General features: G+C 39.0%; 1 protein-coding gene across 6 annotated transcripts in view; it reads right to left on the reverse strand.

Moving 5' to 3' along the window:
- Nucleotides 1-16,327, reverse strand: part of cadm1a (cell adhesion molecule 1a) — a 354,466-nt gene that overhangs the window by 104,198 nt on the left and 233,941 nt on the right. The window lies entirely within an intron of this gene.

The following is a 16,327-nucleotide window of genomic DNA, read 5'->3' on the forward strand; positions in this document are numbered from 1 at the left end:
TAACAAATAATGAAAGGAGAAATTCATCGTCAGGTCCCCTCCGGAACATTACTTTAACACATTCAGTGCTTTCTCTCAATGTTGCGTGCTGTGAAACTTCATTAATTGCAACATGTCAACAGCACCTGGTCTTGAGCTCATCTATCTGCAGCTAAGGCCCCAAATCAGAGGCTTAGCTAATGCACCGCCTCTGGTATGCACATAACAGTTTTAAAAAGCACTTAGAGCTGACATGGCTTTATGAAACTGTGCAATGAGTCAGAGTCTGATTAGAAAAACAATTTTCTTATTAGCATTTTCACCAAATTTTCATCTTAGCTAATGTGCTAATTAGCATTCCTCTTTTGGGACTCAACGCAAAGCCATTGAAGACGGATATTTGTGCCTCAGCTTTGCTCAGAGCATCTGCATGTCAATTGAATTTAAACAACATTAGAGAAAGTACACAGAAATCCATGCAAATATCCATGGGTGACCACGGCATAAATCATCTCTCAGTACCAAACAAAACTCTTCAAACACGGCCGCTTGCAACAAGACCCCAGAGGCGAGTATTAAATAAATCTCACAGAGCTTTGCATAGGCCTATAAAACAAGTTTGTGCCCACCAGGCTTCCTTCGTCAAGCAGGAAGACCATACTGGCTATGTCTGGAAACTAGCCTGGTCTAAGCAGAGTAGATTGGTAGACACTTGGTGCCGCGAGAGAATACAGTGTGCCTTCTTTAGGATTTGTGGCATGATTTGGTTGAGAGCAACAGGGGACCAGGGGCCACCCTCGAACTCAGACCCCTGGAACACAGGCCACACGGAATGGGTTATCCATGTTAAGTAAATGTCAGCCGTCAGAATAACTCTGCATTGGCTTTTCAGCCCTAGGCTTCGCTGGGCCCCTGACCAGAGAGCTAAGGGACCGCCCAGTCCGTGTCACACTCTCTCCCCCTCTTCAGGTGAGGTTAAAATCTCTGACCAGTGCAATGCATTAAACATGAGTTATACCACTTGAGAGACGCTCCCTACTCCAAAATGATAGGGACATTAACTTTGGGGTCAGCATGCATGAGCTGCATTAATGAACCCTTGTGTCTCACTTTACATGCACACCAACCTGAGAGCACTTCACATAGTCAAAAGCCTGAAAGCAAGGTGTTTAAAAATGTGCTGTCATAACTGGGAATTTATGGCTACAGAGTTAGATTCATATAAACATCTTAAATGCAATATACTGTAATTAACATAATATAATATAATATAATTCATATAATATAGTATAATTAATATAACATAATACAATATTTAAAGAAATGATAATATAGTATTATATAATAAAATAAATACAATATAATATAAACAACCTAATAAAATATTTAAAGCAATTAATGCAGCAACCGAGAACTCGCTGTCTGTGAATGTCCTGACACACACACACACACACACACGATGCACGGAAAGACGCACGCCAGTTTTGTCGAGTATCCTCATAAGAGCACTCTTAAATGAGTTAAATAATGTCTTAAATGAACTGAAAGAGTTGTGAGAAAATGAGATCTGCATCATGTTCGGCAGCGGCAGATCTTCAAGTGACAGCAGCCTAATAAACCAATTGCTGTGATGTCTGTCATAAATGTTAATCAAAGAACAAAGGTACCAGAGAAAATTGTAGCTTTAAAGAGGATTAATCTATATTTAATTTATAATTTATGCAGTTAAGACTGTAAAGTGTTTGAAAACTTTATTCAGTTTATGTATATTGATTATATACAGATATGAAGGCCACAGGTAAATGTGAAATGTATTATAATGGGTTTATGTGAAGATTGTTTTAAGTACACCTAAATTCAAATTTGTTATTTTTTAAAGCCTAATATGTTGAAATCAATAAAGCTTTCAATTATACTGTAATGTCGAATGTCTATCATTAATGTTTAAAAAAAATTGATTTCATAGAGACATCAATACCAGTATTCGTATGAGTGATAAAAAGATGTCTATATAATATAGTATAACATAATATAATTAATATGATACATTTATTATAATAATGTGATATGCTGTAGCTCTAAATCATGATATAGAGCCATAATTGCAATTGAGTGTGATATTGTGCTTATACAACAGGTTGATGGCCCAAGTGTGTGAAAAAAATAAGAAACAACAATGGAATGTTTTTAAAACCCCTCTTTTGTGCGGAACTACTTCCTTCCGCCATGGATTCAAATCTCAAGTTTACAGTTGGACAGTTGAGCCCAAGCTACATCACAACTAGCAACGAAGGAAGGAAGGTCGAGTACTTCATTGAAGCTTATTGTATTATGAGATTGATATCGACTAAGAGAGTGCATTACCTGCATCTGATATTCTTCAGATGAATTCATAATAACAAAATCAGTTTGAATGTCCACTGAGGAAAGCGATATCTTTGTCTTAGAATACTTTTAACAGTTAAGAGGATTCCCCATGTCAGCACTAGTCAATTTGTTGGTTGCATCTTATATGGCATTGTTTAAAAGGAAAAAATAACATCCTTGTTTAAAACCTTGCTTCAGTCCCTTTCAATATAAAAGTCTTGGCTACTGACTCACTTAAAAATATAATCTTTTCTGCAATCTATTGACATAATAATGTAAAATTCACTGAAGTCAAAATCACAATGACCAATGGCCGCCGGCAGCCTGGAGCTGACATCTCAGAAAACTTCAAAGCACATTTATGAATAGGCGCTATCTTTATAAGTAAACTGCATATTTGAAGTTTAAACAACTACATTCTTGCAACAAAACAAAAACATTTCAGAGACACAACAACAGTAGTATTTGTACAATGATGGGGGTTTTGCCCGTCTGCCATGACACTCACTGTGGTCAGATTCAAAAACCAGAACTAATGTAATGTAAAGTAATGTAATCCTGTGTGAGAGGTGGCTGGCCAGGAGTGAGCTGTAGTGTAATGTAGTGCAGTATGGTGCAGTGTAGTGTGTGTGTGTCTACCCTACAGCTCACTCCTGGACAGCTGCCTCTCACACAGGTTTCCACAGTATGATCCACCTCATCAAAACCTAGAAATCTGCTGCCGTTGAGGTATTAAATTAAACATGATAAGTGCACCCATTAAAGGAAAATTATCAGTAATCTGCAAATATGAACATGAGAAAAAGCTTTTTCCAGCTAAAAATGTCACTGGACAAAAAAACGTTAGATTCACAGACTTCAAAGTCAGCGACAAAGTGCAAGCGTTTCTAAGGATCAAGTCTTTGTCCTATCAGGCTGCTTTAGTCAGAGAGGATTGAAGCGTGTGTACCTGAGCCATAATAGGGAGGGATTTATTGTCTGTCTGCCGGGCGGTGATTAGACACCACTGCTGCCACTCTGATAAGCCTCACTGATGGGAATAGACACTCCAGTGTCCTAAAACCACCTTGGAGGAGCCAGAGAGAGAGGTCACATCTGGCGGCTCCCACCATCCGCCTCTGACTTTGAAGTGACTTTTGAGGTTTTCTTAAACTTTGGGGACACTCACAACTTCTTCAGAGGAGTGAGTCTCATTAAGCAAAGGAATTATAGCCCTGATATTTTAGAATTCAAGATCCAGCACAGGTCAGTTTTAACAGATCACTTCCCTTCTGCTTTGGGGAATCCAGCATGGCTTTCTGACATTACACAGAACATTCATGAGAAGATTCAATGTGGGCAGCCAGAAATGCGTGCCAGCTAACCTGCCATGAACAGTTTGATATTTTCAAAAATCCTTTAAAAAGTACCCTGCTGAATTTCCATGCTGGTCAGCACAGCCACGATAACTGAAGGATGTGCAAAATTGACATCTAAAGCACAGCACGCAAATTAAAATTCAAAAACACCCCATCTAAAACAACAATTAATAATAGCAATAATAATAATATACACTACCGGTCAAAAGTTTGGAACAATTTTCAAATGTAATTTATTCCAGTGTTGGCAAAGCTGAATTTTCAGAAGCCATTACTTCAGTGTCACATGATCTTTCAGAAATCATTTTAATATGCTGATTTGGTGCTAAAGATAGTTTCTTATTATTATCAATGTTAAAAAAATAACATAAAAAAATAAAATCCTGATTCACTGTCATTCATAAGTTTGGGGCAAGTAAGATAAAAAAAAAGAAAAAAAATAAGAATACTTTTATTTAGCAATTGCACATTGAAATGATTTTAAAAAGTCAGTAAAGACATGTATGAAAATAATAAATGTTATAAATAAAGTTCTATTTATAATAAATGTTGTTATTTTGAACTTGGAATTCATCAAATAATCTTTGAGAAAAAAAAAAGAAAAAAAAAACTGCACTGTTCACACAAAAATATAGTGTTTAAACCGTTTACTACTACTAATAATAATAATAAATGCTTCTTTAGCACCAAATCAGCATATCAAAATGATTTCTGAAGGATCCACTGAAGACTGGAGTAATGATGCTGAAAAATCCGCTTTGTCATTACAGAAATAAGTTACATTTTAAAGTATATTACAACAGAAACCAGTTCATTTAAATTGTAATATTATTTCACTTTAATATTTCATTTTATTGCTGTTTTTTATCAAATAAATGCAGCCTTGTTGAGATTAAGAGACTACTTTCAAAAACATTGAAAAACCTTAATGTTTCAAAAGTTTGCAGGATTAAATTACTATAAGCTGAATATTGTGTATACATTTTCCCCTATACAAATTAAACTATTTTTTAACCTTTCAAGAAGTATGATTTAGCATAAGTCAATGTTTTATAAATGAACATGAATTATATACACTACCGTTCAAAGGTTTGGTGTCAGTAAGATTTGTTTTTGAAAGAAAAGAATACAGCTATTTAGTGAGAACACATTAAATTATCAAAAGTGACAGTAAAATATATTTATCAAATTATAATGTTCTTTTGAACTTTCTATTAATAAAAATATAATGGAATTTTTTTTTATCACAAAAATTTGTAGTAGTATAGATTTTAATTCCATGTCATCATCAGAGGCTATCTTCATTCCATATCTTCAAGATATACATTACAACTGTTTTTTTGCACCTGATCTGGTCTTGTGTTTGTTTTGGGGGGGTTTTGCACATGATTAGTTCTGTTTCCTGTGTTTGAGTGTTTTGTTACATTTTGAGTTTGTTAATGAACCTAAATGACAATAACCCAGCCTTTTATTTTACTTTGCTGCAACCACACGCTGATATGTTTGAACTGTGAAAATAATAAATGATTTCTGAAGGATTACATTATGTGACATTGAACACTTGAGTAATGGCTGCTGAAAACTTTCAGTAAATGTAATTTTAAAATATATTAAAATAGAAAACAGCTGTAACAACATTTCACAATATACTGTTTTTACTGTATTTTTAAACAAACTATGCAAAACATTTAAACATACATCAGACCAAAAAATTCCAGGATATGTCTTTTTTAGGAGTTGACTTGTCATCAGGCCATGGATGTTTAGGCATTCTGGGCACTGATGGAGTACTGTGAGCAGATGTACATACCCACAGACATGCAACTTCCAGTCTGACCTGCTGAGCCTTCATGTAATTAAAAGGTTAGGAGAGCAGAGTCATATTTTCATCTCAAGAGGGATTCGATGGAAAGGGCAGGGTTGTGTGGCCTAAAACGATCCACACATCACACAGATTGACCTTCACATCCACGCCTTTCTGAACAGCATGCCAAAGAGACCAATTGAACACCTCTATGCAACACACAACGGGGCCACACGGATAGTGATGCTATCTCTTTTATAGAAGAAATGTACAATTGAAATCTGATTAGAAATTCCTTGAAAAGAGGTGACATTTACATTGGTCATACTTTTGGCAAAGCTCATCATAAAAGCAAGGCAAAAGACCGAGTAGAACAGAAGAAGGACAATGATAAGACCTGAATACCAACAATATTGCTATTAGATGTTCAAAAGTGGATCTGAATGTTACAGTCAGTGGGTGAAAATAGCTTCAGACGAAAGCCATCAGGTGTTTGGGGACAGAAGGGGCGAGACAGAGAACTGATACAGCAAAGGGACAGTTGGGGTGGTCACAGACGAGACCTAGAGACCAGAAAGGGAATGCTACCATTAATTTTGTATGAGAGGCACAGATCTGCAGTAATTGCTATCTGATAGCACACCCAGCAGCTCTTCAATCTCAGGGCATATCTCTGTGGGATCACCCGAGGTAAAGTGACCCCCTCATAACTTAGAAGTCACTCCATTTACGAAGCACCACATAAAATCGTGACACAAAGCTTTGAGTCCATCTGCATGCTAGTGTACTCAAACTGTCAAAAATATTGCAGACTCATGATGATGCATCACACAAATTTTCATCCAATCAACTGCTCTCTGGAATGAGCAAATGTTAGCCAAGTAAAAAATATTGGCCATTTTTTTTCATATGTCCCAAACCAAACATCCTGATTTAATAAGAAACAAGTCAAAATAGTAGCCCATCAAGGGTACACAAAAGTAGAAACTCTACTATTGCTAATATGAATGGTGAATGGACTCTTCCTTAACTAATTAGCTAATGAGAATTACTTCCTGCTGTTCAGAAATCCTAAAAAAAAATGTATTGGAAAGCCAGTCACATCATTTGAATAAGGGTCCTTCAGCCAAAACCAAAACAAATAATGAAATTATAAAAGGTACATTTCACACAAAATCAGTACGCACTCTGAACGGCTGAGACCCGCTAGAGGCCGTGGAAAACATTTTTGGCTATTATTAGTGAACGGAAAGGTCGGTGTTCTGGAAACAAAAGGTTATAATCACAACAAATACTAAAATGAAATACCAACATTTTAAATGTTGGCTTCTCCAAAATAGACAAGGACAAGGTAGTTTTTTTGGTCTCTGTAGCCAACACTTTTTGCCAGAACTTTTGGGGGTGCCGCAGTGTGACACAAATTTGCTGCTAACATGCTTTCTGGATGTGAGAAAAATTGGCTTTTTAAAGGTTTCCAAATCTCTAAAAAATGGACCCCTTCTTTGGCACTTACTCCAAATGCAGTGCTTTCTACTACAAGACTGTAAAACTCCTCCAATGTGAGCAAGAGAATCAGTCTGACTGCACTTACTGTACAGTACATACTGTGGAACCTGTATACCTCACCCAAAACATGAACATTGTCATGTTTCCCCCCCCCCCCCCCCCACTATCCCAGTATAATGTAGGTACAATGTATTATAATACCAACAATTTGACCAACCTGTGTTATGCCACACAATCACAGCCAAGCAGATCATATCTGGCGTTTAACACAGTTATGTGGATCATAATTATTAACCAATAAGAGATAAACCAAGTGACTGACAAAATGTCCGGTTGCTTGTTGGAGCTGGTTAGGAATGGGATTGAAGTCTGGAGATCAAAAGATGAGCACTGTTGGTGAAAGGATGAATGGCTGGTATAGAGATTAAGGCCGGTAAAACATTCTCACGGTACTCTGACGCTGAAATGACTACGCTTGGTTGCCGAGAGACTACACATTGAATTCAGCCTGTCTGTCTCCCTCATTCTGTGTTTGCCTTTGTTGGCTTCTCCCCCTTGCTCTCAGGTCTAGCTTTTTACTTAATTAAATCAGCCGAGTCCTCATATCAGATATTCTTTAACAGAATACTAAAGCATATCCATTCCCTAATGCCATTATAGTGAGCGGAGGGCAGGCAGATGTTTTAATCCCCTGGATCAGCCAACACAAAAGAAAGAGAGGCCGCCAGTCTGCCATTAGCCACATATTTGCTCCTGGGCTGGGTACACTAACCTGAAGCATGAATTCTGCGCCACTGACAGATTTGACAGGCCCTCACTCAGATGCAAAACTCCCTTTTTCAGTACTTGCAGTGGAATGACTGATGTTTTGACATGGCACAGTGGTGCCCCCATTTACCTCCATTTACATTCTTCTTCTCGATACTTCTTGATTTTGCAGTTTTAGTAATTCTTAAAGAATTGAAGTGAAGATTACGAAGTGTAGTTATAAGCCAAAAGTGCCCATTGCTGAAGAAACACCCTATATTGCCAAAAGTTTTGGGACGCCTGCCTTTACATGCACATGAACTTTAATGACATCCCATTCTTAATCCATAGGGTTTAATATGGAGTTGGCCCACCCTTTGCAGCTAGAACAGCTTCAACTCTTCTGGGAAGGCTTTCAACAAGGTTTAGGAGTGTGTTTATGGGAATTTTTGACCATTCTTCTAGAAGCGCATTTGTGAGGTCAGGCACTGATGTTGGACGAGAAGGCCTGGCTCGCAGTCTCCACTCTAATTAATCTCAAAGGTGTTCTATCGGGTTGAGGTCAGGACTCTGTGCAGGCCAGTCAAGTTCCTCCACACCAAACTCACTCATCCACATCTTATGGACCTTGCTTTGTGCACTGGTGCGGAGTCATGTTGGAACTGGAAGAGGCCATCCTCAAACTGTTCCCACAAAGTTGGGAGCATGAAATTGTCCAAAATGTCTTGGTATGCTGAAGCATTAAGAGTTCCTTTCACTGGAACTAAGGGGCCAAGCCCAACCCCTGAAAAACTTGACCACCCCCCCCCCCCCCCATGTACCGTTCTCCTTGCAACCGCCAAACCCAGACATGTCCATCGGATTGCCAGACAGAGAAGCGTGATTCGTCACTTCAGAGAACACGTCTCCACTGCTCTAGAGTCCAGTGGTCGGCGTGCTTTACACCACTGCACACAACGCTTTGCATTGCACTTGGTGATGTAAGGCTTGGATGCAGCTACTCTGCAGCAAGTTGGCGACTTCTGCGCACTGTGCGCCTCAGCATGTTGACCCCGCTCTGTGATTTTACATGGCCTACCACTTCGTGGCTGAGTTTCTGTTGTTCCCAATTGCTTCCACTTTGTTATAATACTACTAACAGTTGTCCATGGAATATTCAGTAGTGAGGCAATTTCACAAATGCACTTATTGCACAGGTGGCAACTTATCACGGTACAACGCTTGAATTCACTGAGCTCCTGAGAACGACCCATTCTTTCAAAAACGTTTGTAGAAGCAGTCTGCATGCTTACGTGCTTGATTTTATACATCTTTGGCCATGGAAGTGATTGGAACACTTAAATTCAATGATGAATGGGTGTCCCAATACTTTTGGCAATACAGTGTATAATAGCAGTTACTAATAGTAGTAGTTAATATAATAGTAGAATAGTATGTGAGGTAGTTGCCAATATCAAGTACTGTTTTGCATGTGACAAACAGTATGGCGGGACACAAACTTTCAGCAAGCTGTGGTGATGAAGATGAAAGTATGCGCATGGGTAGATGGCCTAGTTTGACAAAGCAGGTGGATTCCACTCCCAGGGCCCGTCTGTGCGGTCAGGCGCTTGACTATATGGAGAATCCTACAGAGCTTTGGGCCCATTGTTGTCGCTCCCGACAACCCCGGCATAATCCGCTCATTTGCGAGGTCATCGCAAATCATTATACAGTAGGGTTCCGCTCCTATGACATAAATACATGACCCCAGGGATCTGCTCGGCCCACTCTTCCCTGTCTGTCTCTATTCCTCAATCACTCCTGCTCTCCCACTTTTTTATATGAGTCTAGAAAAGCGTGTAATTAAATCTGCAGAGATTGCATGAGCAAGAACAAGCGATGCAGTCAGGCAGAATATGTGCATTCCTGTACAGTGGGATAAACAGAGGCATGATGAAAGATGGAAAGGAAGTTTGCAGTGTATCTGACAAGGCAAAAGAGACATTCTCGCAGCTCCAAAGCACACAAGGAGGGTTTTTCCCACTGCGCCACGACAAAGGCTGGGTACACTCATTTTCCGCGGCAAGAGAATTTTTACACATTCCCATATTGTGTTGCTGCTCATCTCAAGTCCCCAAATCCCCTGTAGAAAAATATAGCATTCTGAAAGTGATGAAGCACTTGTACTTATTCCATAGTCTACAAAATATGTCTTAAGATGTGCTAGGGACGAATGAGCCGTGAACAAGCCGACTTGCTTCATTGATTTGTAAACAACGTATGTGTTCATCAGTTTAATTGAAAAACAAAAAAAGGATCGTTATGAAGGTTAGGCAGACATTCATTTCATCCCAGGAGCCAGTGATGCAGATGGTACTGCAGTGTGCTCTGCCTCTAAAATCGCCTTAGGTTCCTGTAGCACTTATATAAGTAGTTCAGAGCTCTACAGGGAACATGCATGGAGCACCGAAGAACACAACGGCACCAAAGGCTGACAATGCATTGCTTTTACAGAGTCCCATAAATAATTAACAACAATGCAAGCTATTTCCATAAAAACAGAGGATGCTCAGAACGCAGATCTTCTCTAGCCTTCGGCACTACCTCAAACGTATCACTGTCACGGTATCAAGGTACCTGTGATGACATAGGAAACACGTTCCCACCACCTTGATGCCTGTGGAGAAACGACACAAATGTCCTCTAAATAAACTCCAGCGTGCATCAGTTACATTTCTATTGCCTGATGGGATGACACAAAATCCCTCCTTGAGGCTTTGAGCTATGTTTTTCCTATTTTTCTTCATTCAGAGGGCTGAGAGAGAGGTAGCTTGTGTATGCTGGCTGGAAAAGGGGCAGCTGCTCCTGCAGGAGCCATCATTTATCATCCTCTCAGATGGTCTTCATCTCCTCCTGCTGTACTCGAGGCTAAAACACATTTACCTAAAAGGATTTCTGCAAGCTAAGGTGCAGGGATAGATGCCTAACAGCACACATCCGGATACTTGACCCAAACTTTCCACATCGTGCAATGAACTGCTGACACAGTAGTGCTGTCAAACGCATTTAGAGCAGGTGCCTGAAACAACGGAAATTAATTGTCAGCTGTTGTTTTAAACCGCCCCAAGTTTTCAATTAATCTACTGACATTTAGCTACAAAAGAACTGATTAAGGAGAAAAGGTTACATTGAAGCTGAAGCTTTCCAATGGAATCGAGCGGGAATCACGTGATGGCTTTGTTATTTAGATGGAAATGTGACTTTGAATGAAGAGCAAATATATCGCTCTCGAGACTCAACCAGTCATGTGAACAAATAGTCCCACCACTATGCATCCCATCATTCTGTGCAGAGGGCTGATTGTTCATGCTTGCTGGTTTCATCTGAAGTGCTGCTTCATTGCTATTATGCAGGCAGGATTCTTCAACAATATTGTACTCCCAGCCTGAGGATAGCCTCTGAAAATTGAACTCTTATGAACACCCGGTTTCTGCGAGGATACCGAGGCAACAGGGTTAAAAATTGTGTTAGTTGCAAGAGAGAAATACAGCTCTTTGAGAAAGGATTGCATGCCAGTCAAATCCAAGGCTGGCTTTGAACTGAATATCTATTTAATTAATTGTATGTTTATATGTAGGGATACATACAGTGGATATGGGACTTTTGGTTGATGCTGCAGTATCTGTATTTTAAAGCAGAAAACCAACATCTAGACAGCAATATACATTTTTAAAGATTGTTCACAAAAAAAAAAAAAAACTACAGAAAATATATTTCTAATCCAACAATCATTTAACAATTGTAGGCCAATCTTATAAGCATGGCCAACTTTCATACAAATGTCAATTATTATTATTAATATTATTCATGTTGTCTTATATTGTTACATTCAAATAATAATCGAAATAACAAAAACAACAACAACAATTATTATTATTACTTCATGTTAGCTATAAACTATTCTAACATCTAGATCCTTATTGTAAAGTTTTTCCAGTTGTGTCTTGTGTCATGTTAAATGGGTGCCATGCCTTTGCCAGCCTTGTCTATATGAGTAGAACAAACTATTTTGTTTTGCATCACTTGCTGGTGCAATGGTGCAACAGGACCTCGCCGTTTAGATGTAAAATTCTGGCAGGCGTGAGCGTGATTGTTGACAGGTTCCATTGCCATGTAAAGCAATATTAAGAGTGGACGGTTTGCACACATGCCTCTGCAGACCAAGATGGCTCAGCCACGCTGTCAAAGGCAATAACAATAACAGAGTGCTGGTCTGATACCCATTTTGAATGGCATAAGGTTTATATTCACACACAAAAAAAAAAATGTCACAGGCCGACTCCATTCTTGTCCAGGAGACAGAATCAGCAGACACAGGTGCTACTAATCAATGGTGTCCGCACAGACACGACTGCGTGCACCTGCCATATTGGCACATTATGCCGTCACGTAATTCAATTTGCCACTCCATTCCATTTCCATGGGCTGTCATATTTACATCGGGCTCCATTGGAAAACACACACCAACTCTGAGTGGGTAGGAAATGCTGGTTGCTGAGGAAATGGAAACTGGTTGGAGGAAAAAGAGGTGGAAAAACAAGCTCAGTGATGTCTCAATCAGAAAGAGACCCGGTATCATTTGGAATTGGATTATGTGGGAAAGTCAATACCAAACAAACAGCTTTTCCAGTTAAAGCTTAACTTACAAAAGGTATTAAGATTAGAGTGAGTGATAAAAACTGAGCGATTCAATGCGTCTTTTGTCTTGGGATTGTTGGCAAAGAGAGTGCCAGCATCAGTTAGAGGCCTTTTTTTTTTAGGATTTCCATATACTGTGCCGCGAGCCGTATGGATTTGTTTCCAGTGTTCCCTTCCTGGAGTCTATGGGGGAGACTTAGAGGAGATCTGGCAGGTTGCAAACGTAAACACCAAGTGACTGATAAGGTGTCAGTGTTTGACAACGCTGAGGATTGCTTACATAACCCGCGTCTGAAGTGTCATTCCTCCTTATTTCTTCCTCTCTCGCTCTTCATCTCTCGTCTTTCCGTCTCAATATGGAGTGAGAGGGTGAAAAACAGCTTCATCTTTTGCTCGCCACAAATCAGTGCAGTGACCAGAGATCATCTTTTCTAATGCCATCTCTTTTTATCTGGCGCTGACACACACCTAAGTGCACCACGGGCCATTTGTCCCAATAAAGGTCATGCTGGTGTGGATAACACTCATTTCCTGCCTTTAAAAGAATTGTGTTTAAAATATGCTAAAATCAGACCAACATGGCTACAACGGAGCGTAGACCAGTTTTCTCACAGAGTCATAAATATTCCGCAAGGGTTTCTTTCTTTCTTTTCAGATGCTCACTTTTCTTGTCTCTCACCACTTGCTCTCACCTGCGCCCTCCCCCACGCCGCACCTGGGCTCCTTGAAAACACGGTCTTGGGATTGCATCCCAGGGTGGTAACATCCATCAACCCTGACACCAATCACAGGAAACCCCACAAAATGCTTCCTCCAATTTGTTTGCTATTTCAATGTCTTTCAGTAAAGCCTCCATCACACCTGTCACAACCACCTGCTACCTCTTCCGTAGAGCACGGTAGGGGAGGGGAGGGAGAGTTTATAATCAGCCAGAATTGCTAATCTTCAGCCATTATTTTTACCCACCAAAAGCCATTCTGTACAAACACTACTCCAGGCTAAACCACAACGCACTGCTAACAGATACATCTGCTTCAAAACAACTCCATTTGTGGGAAAGCTAAAGAGATTTGTACACTCTAAATTTAGGCACAATATGTTTAATTCAAACTAAAATGACCCGACTTACTACATATTGCTGGTTGTGTGAACAATTTATCAGTATTGGCATTTAGATTTTCTAAAGCATAATTAATTGATTAGGCATCATACACATTTTTACAGCATTTATTAATCTATGTTAATTTAAAAATATACTGCATATAATGTTCAAAAGTTTGAAGTTGATAAGATTTTTTTAATGATTTTAAAGAAATCTCTTATTTTCACCAAGGAAGCATTTATTTATTTAAAAATACAGTAAAAATTGTCAATTATTATTTGTCAAAAATCTATTTTGCAATATTTTACAATGTAATTGGTGGCAAAACTGACTTTGCTGAAACTTCACTGCCACATGATCCTTCAGAAATCATTCTGATATGCTGATTTGGTGCTTAAGAAACATTTATTATTATCAATGTTGAAAACAGTTGTGCTGCTTGATATTTATTTCAGGACTCTTTTATGAATAGAAAGTTAAAGAACAGCGTTTACTTGGGAATGTTTTGTAACATTTTAAATGTCTTTACTGTCGCATCCTCAATTTAATGCATCCTAGCTACATAAACGTATTAATATCTTTAAAAGAAACATGCTAATACCAAGCTTTTAAGCGGTAATGTGTATAATTAATTTTCATTCATAAAACATGGTAATTTATACAGCTTAAAAGATTCAAAAAGTATATGTATAAATTCGCAAATACCTAGATTAATAAAAGCTTTAAGTATTGTTAATTGTTTTTTTTTCACTCAGTTAAATTAAAAAAAAATCTTGATTATATACATTTTACAATCATTTAATGCAGCTAAATGCTATAATAGCCAACAATTATAGATTTGAGAATAAAACATTACTATTGAGATGTGACTTGGTGGACTTGACCTTCAGCCTCCATGTCCCAATTGAAGGGTCTCTTTAAAAGTGCTTGCCAGAAGTGTTTAGGGAGGAAAGAAGTCCTCCACAATCAACTGCAAACTCCATTCTGTTATGAAACGCATACTTTTCTTGAACCAATCAATTCCTGAAGGAGTAAATCAAGTCTTGCACATTTATTTTCTTGTTAGTGCTGCTTGCTAAGACAATCACTACTATTTCTGCTCATCATCAACTATATTTAAACAAACCCTTAAACGTAAATATAACACTACACTGTGTAATTCATTCTGTTAGCAAAAAAACAACAACACATTACTGAAAGTACAATAGCTTTCAAATTTTGTCTTCAACGACCTATATTAAGGCAGAAACCATCCTGAATCCTAGCCATGAAAATGCCTTCAAAAAATTGGAAATTTGGTTCAAGCTTTAAAATTAGTTTATTCTTAAGAAACTCTAAATGGTTATATGGTGATAAATAATAATCAGATGATTGGACAATTTAGAGGGAAATTTACTAAGTGCTATTCTTAGCCGGCAGAGAATGGATCCCTAAAGAAAGCATAGTGTTTCACATTAGCAGTGCTGTACCAGTGTCCATATACATGAGAAATTATTGCTTGTGTAAGGCTTAGCCAGCCACTCACACATATTTCAAGCTCACAGCACCAGGGAAGGGGATGGCCGATGCAATCTAGCTCAGTTCTATCCCTGTTTGTGTGTATTTGAGCAGAGCGCTGGGAATCTGACAGCGGTCTGACATTGCAGTGGTCTTCTGCTAGAAACGCCCCCACTCCCCCACCTCCTCCAACCTCCATCTGATGCCCGTCCTTGAGACCCAAACACAACATCCAGTGCTGAATTTGAGTCAATCACACGTCAACACGTGCTCGGTCCCTGACAAGACACGACACCACATGCTAATGGCTTTCACCTGAGCCTCTGACAGTGTCTCTCACTCCCCGCAGACCAAGGGAACCTTATTTCAATGACACACAGTAAGCCAAACAGTGAACATGGACATCACACATCCAACCTCATGGCTTCCTGGGTAAGATCGATCAGGCAAGGTCTGGAGTAGCTGAACTTTCTGCTTCACTTTCTGACTTTCCATCCCATTAGTGTGCAGAACTTCTGCTCAGGGTAACGGGAGGGAAACGGCCCTGCAGAGAGAGTCTGATGACTTCTATTAGAAATCACTAATATTCAACATGACTACAGTCGAATATGAATGCATCACAACCCCCAGGGTTCCAGTCCATCTCTGGAGTGTCTGAGTGTTCTTTACATTCTCTAATGTTTAGCATAGTTTGTTCGTCTTACTAAAGGGGGTCCGATCATGAGGAATCAAGTTTTATTATTTTTTTGTCTACGGAAGTAAGCTGTAAGTTTCAGAACTCGAAACTTTCTCCCCAGCCCAAAAGAGCATTAAGAGGAAAGTATGGGAAAGTCTGTTACATCTTGTGCTATTCCTGGCCGTGAAGCAACTGATTCTCTGCACGTCCTTCTAAAAAATCTCAATGTTAGAAACGAGTCACTAAAGACTATTTCTAACAAGGTCCCTGATCATTTAATTCTGATTTTAAATGTTTATGCAGTACTTCAGAGCAAATGGTTTAAAACTCCTTAACGTTCATGAGCACGTGCACGGGTTGAAGCGCTATTTTTAGCACGAGTGTAATGTTTGTTAATAGATTTAACGCAAAAAAACATCATTAATCTTGACAAACTATATATCATTCTAAAGGTCTAAACCTCAAGCATCGAGGACAGACCACTGTTTTTCAATGAAAAGCTTATAACGGCTGTATTTTTGCATGAATGTAAGCAATACACATCAAATCAAGCATAATTAAAAACAGAGCACCTACCTTTAATGTCCTAATTACGAGCCACACACGCATCCTCT

Source organism: Gobio gobio (assembly GCF_949357685.1).
Source record: "Gobio gobio genome assembly, chromosome: 14".
NCBI lineage: Eukaryota > Metazoa > Chordata > Actinopteri > Cypriniformes > Gobionidae > Gobio > Gobio gobio.